Source organism: Dendrobates tinctorius, unplaced genomic scaffold (genome assembly GCF_039654945.1).
Source record: "Dendrobates tinctorius isolate UK_male_01 unplaced genomic scaffold, ASM3965494v1 ptg000048l, whole genome shotgun sequence".
Classification (NCBI taxonomy): Eukaryota; Metazoa; Chordata; class Amphibia; order Anura; family Dendrobatidae; genus Dendrobates; species Dendrobates tinctorius.
The window spans coordinates 14470718-14480235 of record NW_027361716.1 but is presented as its reverse complement, the minus strand read 5'-3'; positions in this window follow the sequence as shown (position 1 = coordinate 14480235).

Below are 9518 nucleotides of genomic sequence, written 5' to 3'. Positions count from 1 at the left end.
CGTTGTCTTGTTGGAAGATGAAATGACGACCCATCTTAAGATCCTTGATGGAGGAGCGGAGGTTCTTGGCCAAAATCTCCAGGTAGGCCGTGCTATCCATCTTCCCATGGATGCGGACCAGATGGCCAGGCCCTTTGGCTAAGAAACAGCCCCACAGCATGATGCTGCCACCACCATGCTTGACTGTAGGGATGGTATTCTTGGGGTCATATGCAGTGCCATCCAGTCTCCAAACGTCACGTGTGTGGTTGGCACCAAAGATCTCGATCTTGGTCTCATCAGACCAGAGAACCTTGAACCAGTCTGTCTCAGAGTCCTCCAAGTGATCATGAGCAAACTGTAGACGAGCCTTGACATGATGCTTTGAAAGTAAAGGTACCTTACGGGCTCGTCTGGAACGGAGACCATTGCGGTGGAGTACGTTACTTATGGTATTGACTGAAACCAATGTCCCCACTGCCATCAGATCTTCCCGGAGCTCCTTCCTTGTTGTCCTTGGGTTAGCCTTGACTCTTCGGACAAGCCTGGCCTCGGCACGGGAGGAAACTTTCAAAGGCTGTCCAGGCCGTGGAAGGCTAACAGTAGTTCCATAAGCCTTCCACTTCCGGATGATGCTCCCAACAGTGGAGACAGGTAGGCCCAACTCCTTGGAAAGGGTTTTGTACCCCTTGCCAGCCTTGTGACCCTCCACGATCTTGTCTCTGATGGCCTTGGAATGCTCCTTTGTCTTTCCCATGTTGACCATGTATGAGTGCTGTTCACAAGTTTGGGGAGGGTCTTAAATAGTCAGAAAAGGCTGGAAAAAGAGATATTTAATCCAAACATGTGAAGCTCATTGTTCTTTGTGCCTGAAATACTTCTTAATACTTTAGGGGAACCAAACAGAATTCTGGTGGTTTGAGGGGTTGAATAATAAATGACCATCTGAATAAACTTTTCACAATTTAAAAAAATATTAAACAAAGAAATAACATTCTTTTTTGCTGCGGTGCATTTCACACTTCCAGGCTGATCTACAGTCCAAATGTCACAATGCCAAGTTAATTCCGAATGTGTAAACCTGCTAAATCTGCAGGGGGTTGAATACTACTTGTAGGCACTGTATATTGGAGTAGGACAGATACATAGGTATGTGTATATATTGGAGTAGGACAGATACATAGGTGTGTGTATATATTGGAGTAGGACAGATACATAGGTGTGTGTATATATTGGAGTAGGACAGATACATAGGTGTGTGTATATATTGGAGTAGGACAGATACATAGGTGTGTATATATAGGAGTAGGACAGGTACATAGGTGTGTATATATATTGGAGTAGGACAGATACATAGGTGTGTATATATAGGAGTAGGACAGGTACATACGTGTGTATATATAGGAGTAGGACAGGTACATAAGTGTGTATATAGGAGTAGGACAGATACATAGGTGTGTGTATATATAGGAGTAGGACAGATACATAGGTGTGTGTATATATTGGAGTAGGACAGATACATAGGTGTGTGTATATATAGGAGTAGGACAGGTACATAGGTGTGTATATATAGGAGTAGGACAGGTACATAGGTGTGTGTATATATTGGAGTAGGACAGATACATAGGTGTGTATATAGGAGTAGGACAGATACATAGGTGTGTGTATATATAGGAGTAGGACAGGTACATAGGTGTGTATATAGGAGTAGGACAGATACATAGGTGTGTGCATATATTGGAGTAGGACAGGTACATAGGTGTGTATATAGGAGTAGGACAGATACATAGGTGTGTGTATATATAGGAGTAGGACAGGTACATAGGTGTGTATATAGGAGTAGGACAGATACATAGGTGTGTGTATATATAGGAGTAGGACAGGTACATAGGTGTGTATATAGGAGTAGGACAGATACATAGGTGTGTGTATATATTGGAGTAGGACAGATACATAGGTGTGTGTATATATAGGAGTAGGACAGATACATAGGTGTGTGTATATATAGGAGTAGGACAGGTACATAGGTGTGTATATAGGAGTAGGACAGATACATAGGTGTGTGTATATATAGGAGTAGGACAGGTACATAGGTGTGTATATAGGAGTAGGACAGATACATAGGTGTGTGTATATATTGGAGTAGGACAGATACATAGGTGTGTGTATATATAGGAGTAGGACAGATACATAGGTGTGTGTATATATAGGAGTAGGACAGGTACATAGGTGCGTATATAGGAGTAGGACAGATACATAGGTGTGTATATATAGGAGTAGGACAGATACATAGGTGTGTGTATATATTGGAGTAGGACAGATACATAGGTGTGTGTATATATAGGAGTAGGACAGATACATAGGTGTGTGTATATATAGGAGTAGGACAGGTACATAGGTGTGTATATAGGAGTAGGACAGATACATAGGTGTGTGTATATATAGGAGTAGGACAGGTACATAGGTGTGTATATAGGAGTAGGACAGATACATAGGTGTGTGTATATATTGGAGTAGGACAGATACATAGGTGTGTGTATATATAGGAGTAGGACAGATACATAGGTGTGTGTATATATTGCAGTAGGACAGATACATAGGTGTGTGAATATAGGAGTAGGACAGGTACATAGGTGTGTATATATAGGAGTAGGACACAAACATAGGTTTGTGTATATTGGAGTAGGACAGATACATAGGTGTGTATATATATAGGAGTAGGACAGATACATAGGTGTGTGTATATATAGGAATAGAACAGATACATAGGTGTGTGTATATATAGGAGTAGGACAGATACATAGGTGTGTATATATAGGAGTAGGACACATACATAGGTGTGTATATATTGGAGTAGGACAGGTACATAGGTGTGTGTATATATTGGAGTAGGACAGGTACATAGGTGTGTATATATATAGGAGTAGGACAGATACATAGGTGTGTATATATATAGGAGTAGGACACATACATAGGTGTGTGTGTATATTGGAGTAGGACAGATACATAGGTGTGTGTATATATAGGAGGAGGACAGATACATAGGTGTGTATATATATAGGAGTAGGACACATACATAGGTGTGTGTATATATTGGAGTAGGACAGATACATAGGTGTGTGTATATATATAGGAGTAGGACAGATACATAGTGTGTATATATAGGAGTAGGACACATACATAGGTGTGTGTATATATTGGAGTAGGACAGGTACATAGGTGTGTATATATTGGAGTAGGACAGGTACATAGGTGTGTGTATATATTGGAGTAGGACAGATACATAGGTGTGTGTATATATAGGAGTAGGACAGATACATAGGTGTGTATATATATAGGAGTAGGACACATACATAGGTGTGTGTATATATTGGAGTAGGACAGATACATAGGTGTGTGTGTATATATAGGAGTAGGACAGATACATAGGTGTGTATATATATAGGAGTAGGACACATACATAGGTGTGTGTATATATTGGAGTAGGACAGGTACATAGGTGTGTGTGTATATATAGGAGTAGGACAGATACATAGGTGTGTGTATATATTGGAGTAGGACAGGTACATAGGTGTGTATATATTGGAGTAGGACAGGTACATAGGTGTGTGTATATATTGGAATAGGACAGATACATAGGTGTGTGTATATATAGGAGTAGGACAGATACATAGGTGTGTATATATATAGGAGTAGGACACATACATAGGTGTGTGTATATATTGGAGTAGGACAGATACATAGGTGTGTGTATATATTGAAGTAGGACAGATACATAGGTGTGTGTATATATAGGAGTAGGACAGATACATAGGTGTGTGTATATATAGGAGTAGGACAGGTACATAGGTGTGTGTATATATAGGAGTAGGACAGGTACATAGGTGTGTGTATATATAGGAGTAGGACAGGTACATAGGTGTGTGTATATATAGGAGTAGGACAGGTACATAGGTGTGTGTATATATAGGAGTAGGACAGGTACATAGGTGTGTGTATATATTGGAGTAGGACAGATACATAGGTGTGTGTATATATTGGAGTAGGACAGATACATAGGTGTGTGTATATATTGGAGTAGGACAGGTACATAGGTGTGTATATATAGGAGTAGGAGAGGTACATAGGTGTGTGTATATATTGGAGTAGGACAGGTACATAGGTGTGTGTATATATTGGAGTAGGACAGATACATAGGTGTGTATATATATTGGAGTAGGACAGATACATAGGTTTGTGTATATATAGGAGTAGGACAGGTACATAGGTGTGTGTATATATTGGAGTAGGACACATACATAGGTGTGTGTATATATTGGAGTAGGACAGATACATAGGTGTGTGTATATATTGGAGTAGGACACATACATAGGTGTGTGTATATATTGGAGTAGGACAGGTACATAGGTGTGTGTGTATATATAGGAGTAGGACAGATACATAGGTGTGTGTATATATAGGAGTAGGACAGATACATAGGTGTGTATATATAGGAGTAGGAGAGGTACATAGGTGTGTGTATATATAGGAGTAGGACAGGTACATAGGTGTGTGTATATATAGGAGTAGGACAGGTACATAGGTTTGTGTATATATAGGAGTAGGACAGATACATAGGTGTGTATATATAGGAGTAGGACAGGTACATAGGTGTGTGTATATATTGGAGTAGGACAGATACATAGGTGTGTGTATATATAGGAGTAGGACAGGTACATAGGTGTGTGTATATAGGAGTAGGACAGATACATAGGTGTGTGTATATATAGGAGTAGGACAGATACATAGGTGTGTGTATATATTGGAGTAGGACAGATACATAGGTGTGTGTATATATAGGAATAGGACAGATACATAGGTATGTGTATATATTGGAGAAGGACAGATACATAGGTGTGTGTATATATAGGAGTAGGACACATACATAGGTGTATATATATAGGAATAGGACAGATACATAGGTGTGTGTATATATATAGGAGTAGGACAGATACATAGGTGTGTGTATATATTGGAGTAGGACAGATACATAGGTGTGTGTATATATATAGGAGTAGGACAGATACATAGGTGTGTGTATATATAGGAGTAGGACAGATACATAGGTGTGTATATATATAGGAGTAGGACACATACATAGGTGTGTGTATATATTGGAGTAGGACAGGTACATAGGTGTGTATATATAGGAGGAGGACAGATACATAGGTGTGTGTAAATATTTTAGTAGGACAGATACATAGGTGTGTGTATATATAGGAGGAGGACAGATACATAGGTGTGTGTATATTTTGGAGTTGGACAGGTACATAGGTGTGTATATATAGGAGTAGGACAGGTACATAGGTGTGTGTATATATTGGAGTAGGACAGATACATAGGTGTGTGTATATATAGGAGGAGGACAGATACATAGGTGTGTGTATATATTGAAGTAGGACAGATACATAGGTGTGTGTATATTGGAGTAGGACAGATACATAGGTGTGTGTGTATATACAGGAGTAGGACAGGTACATAGATGTGTGTATATATAGGAGGAGGAAAGATACATAGGTGTGTGTATATAAAGGAGTAGGACAGGTACATAGGTGTCTGTATATATAGGAGTAGAACAGGTACATTGGTGTCTCTATATATAGGAGTAGGACAGGTACATAGGTGTGTATATATAGGAGGAGGATAGATACATAGGTGTGTGTATATATTGGAGTAGGACAGGTACATAGGTGTGTGTGTATATATAGGAGTAGGACAGATACATAGGTGTGTGTATATATAGGAGTAGGACAGATACATAGGTGTGTATATATAGGAGTAGGAGAGGTACATAGGTGTGTGTATATATAGGAGTAGGACAGGTACATAGGTGTGTGTATATATAGGAGTAGGACAGGTACATAGGTTTGTGTATATATAGGAGTAGGACAGATACATAGGTGTGTATATATAGGAGTAGGACAGGTACATAGGTGTGTGTATATATTGGAGTAGGACAGATACATAGGTGTGTGTATATATAGGAGTAGGACAGGTACATAGGTGTGTGTATATAGGAGTAGGACAGATACATAGGTGTGTGTATATATAGGAGTAGGACAGATACATAGGTGTGTGTATATATTGGAGTAGGACAGATACATAGGTGTGTGTATATATAGGAATAGGACAGATACATAGGTATGTGTATATATTGGAGAAGGACAGATACATAGGTGTGTGTATATATAGGAGTAGGACACATACATAGGTGTATATATATAGGAATAGGACAGATACATAGGTGTGTGTATATATATAGGAGTAGGACAGATACATAGGTGTGTGTATATATTGGAGTAGGACAGATACATAGGTGTGTGTATATATATAGGAGTAGGACAGATACATAGGTGTGTGTATATATAGGAGTAGGACAGATACATAGGTGTGTATATATATAGGAGTAGGACACATACATAGGTGTGTGTATATATTGGAGTAGGACAGGTACATAGGTGTGTATATATAGGAGGAGGACAGATACATAGGTGTGTGTAAATATTTTAGTAGGACAGATACATAGGTGTGTGTATATATAGGAGGAGGACAGATACATAGGTGTGTGTATATTTTGGAGTTGGACAGGTACATAGGTGTGTATATATAGGAGTAGGACAGGTACATAGGTGTGTGTATATATTGGAGTAGGACAGATACATAGGTGTGTGTATATATAGGAGGAGGACAGATACATAGGTGTGTGTATATATTGAAGTAGGACAGATACATAGGTGTGTGTATATTGGAGTAGGACAGATACATAGGTGTGTGTGTATATACAGGAGTAGGACAGGTACATAGATGTGTGTATATATAGGAGGAGGAAAGATACATAGGTGTGTGTATATAAAGGAGTAGGACAGGTACATAGGTGTCTGTATATATAGGAGTAGAACAGGTACATTGGTGTCTCTATATATAGGAGTAGGACAGGTACATAGGTGTGTATATATAGGAGTACGACAGATACATAGGTGTGTGCATATATAGGAGTAGGACAGGTACATAGCTGTGTGTATATATAGGAGGAGGACAGATACATAGGTGTGTGTATATATAGGAGTAGGACAGATACATAGGTGTGTGTATATATAGGAGTAGGACAGGTACATAGGTGTGTGCATATATAGGAGTAGGACAGGTACATAGGTGTGTGTATATATAGGAGTAGGACAGGTACATTGGTGTCTGTATATATAGGAGTAGAACAGGTACATTGGTGTGTGTATATATAGGAGTAGGACAGGTACATAGGTGTCTGTATATATAGGAGTAGGACAGGTACATTGGTATGTGTATATATAGGAGTAGGGCAGGTATATAGGTGTGTATATATAGGAGTACGACAGATACATAGGTGTGTGTATATATAGGAGGAGGACAGATACATAGGTGTGTGTATATATAGGAGTAGGACAGATACATAGGTGTGTGTATATATTGGAGTAGGACAGATACATAGGTGTGTATATATAGGAGTACGACAGATACATAGGTGTGTGTATATATAGGAGGAGGACAGGTACATAGGTGTGTGTATATATTGGAGTAGGACAGATACATAGGTGTGTGTATATATTGGAGTAGGACAGATACATAGGTGTGTATATATAGGAGTAGGACAGATACATAGGTGTGTGTATATATAGGAGTAGGACAGGTACATAGGTGTGTGTATATATTGGAGTAGGACAGGTACATAGGTGTGTATATATAGGAGTAGGACAGGTACATAGGTGTGTGTATATATAGGAGTAGGACAGGTACATTGGTGTGTGTATATATAGGAGTAGGACAGGTACATAGGTGTGTATATATTGGAGTAGGACAGGTACATAGGTGTGTATATATAGGAGTAGGACAGGTACATAGGTCTCTGTATATATAGGAGAAGGACAGATACATAGGTGTGTGTATATATAGGAGTAGGACAGGTACATACGTGTGTGTATATATTGGAGTAGGACAGATACATAGGTGTGTGTATATATTTGAGTAGGACAGGTACATAGGTGTCTGTATATATAGGAGTAGGATAGGTACATAGGTGTCAGTATATATAGTAGCAGGACAGGTACATAGGTGTGTGTATATATTGGAGTAAGACAGGTATATAGGTGTGTGTATATATAGTAGCAAGACAGGTACATAGGTGTGTGTGTATATAGTAGTAGGACAGGTACATAGGTGTGTGTATATATTGGAGTAAGACAGACACATAGGTGTGTGTATATAGGAGTAGGACAGATACATAGGTGTGTGTATATATTGGAGTAGGACAGATACATAAGTGTGTGTATATATTGGAGTAGGACAGATACATAGGTGTGTGTGTGTGTATATATAGGAGTAGGACAGGTACATAGGTGTGTGTATATATTGGATTAGGAAAGATACATAGGTGTGTGTATATATTGGAGTAGGAAAGGTACATAGGTCTGTGTGTATATAGGTGTAGGACAGGTACATTGGTGTGTGTATATATAGGAGTAGGACAGGTACATAGGTGTGTGTACATATTGGAGTAGGACAGGTACATAGGTGAGTGTAAATAGGAGTAGGACAGGTACATAGGTGTGTGTATATATAGGAGTAGGACAGGTACATAGGTCTCTGTATATATAGGAGTTCGACAGATACATAGGTGTGTGTGTATATACAGGAGTAGGACAGGTACATTGGTGTGTGTGTATATATAAAGGAGTAGGACAGATACATAGGTGTGTGTATATATAGGAGTAGGACAGGTACATAGGTGAGTGTATATAGGAGTAGGACAGGTACATAGGTGTGTGTATATATTGGAGTAGGACAGATACATAGGTGTGTGTATATATTGGAGTAAGACAGACACATAGGTGTGTGTATATAGGAGTAGGACAGATACATAGGTGTGTGTATATATTGGAGTAGGACAGATACATAAGTGTGTGTATATATTGGATTAGGACAGATACATAGGTGTGTGTGTGTGTATATATAGGAGTAGGACAGGTACATAGGTGTGTGTATATATTGGATTAGGACAGATACATAGGTGTGTGTATATATTGGAGTAGGAAAGGTACATAGGTCTGTGTATATATAGGTGTAGGACAGGTACATTGGTGTGTGTATATATAGGAGTAGGACAGGTACATAGGTGTGTGTACATATTGGAGTAGGACAGGTACATAGGTGAGTGTAAATAGGAGTAGGACAGGTACATAGGTGTGTGTATATATAGGAGTAGGACAGGTACATTGGTGTGTGTATATATAGGAGTAGGACAGGTACATAGGTCTCTGTATATATAGGAGTTCGACAGATACATAGGTGTGTGTGTATACACAGGAGTAGGACAGGTACATTGGTGTGTGTGTGTATATAAAGGAGTAGGACAGATACATAGGTGTGTGTATATATAGGAGTAGGACAGGTACATAGGTGAGTGTATATAGGAGTAGGACAGATACATAGGTGTGTATATATAGGAGGAGGACAGATACATAGGTGTG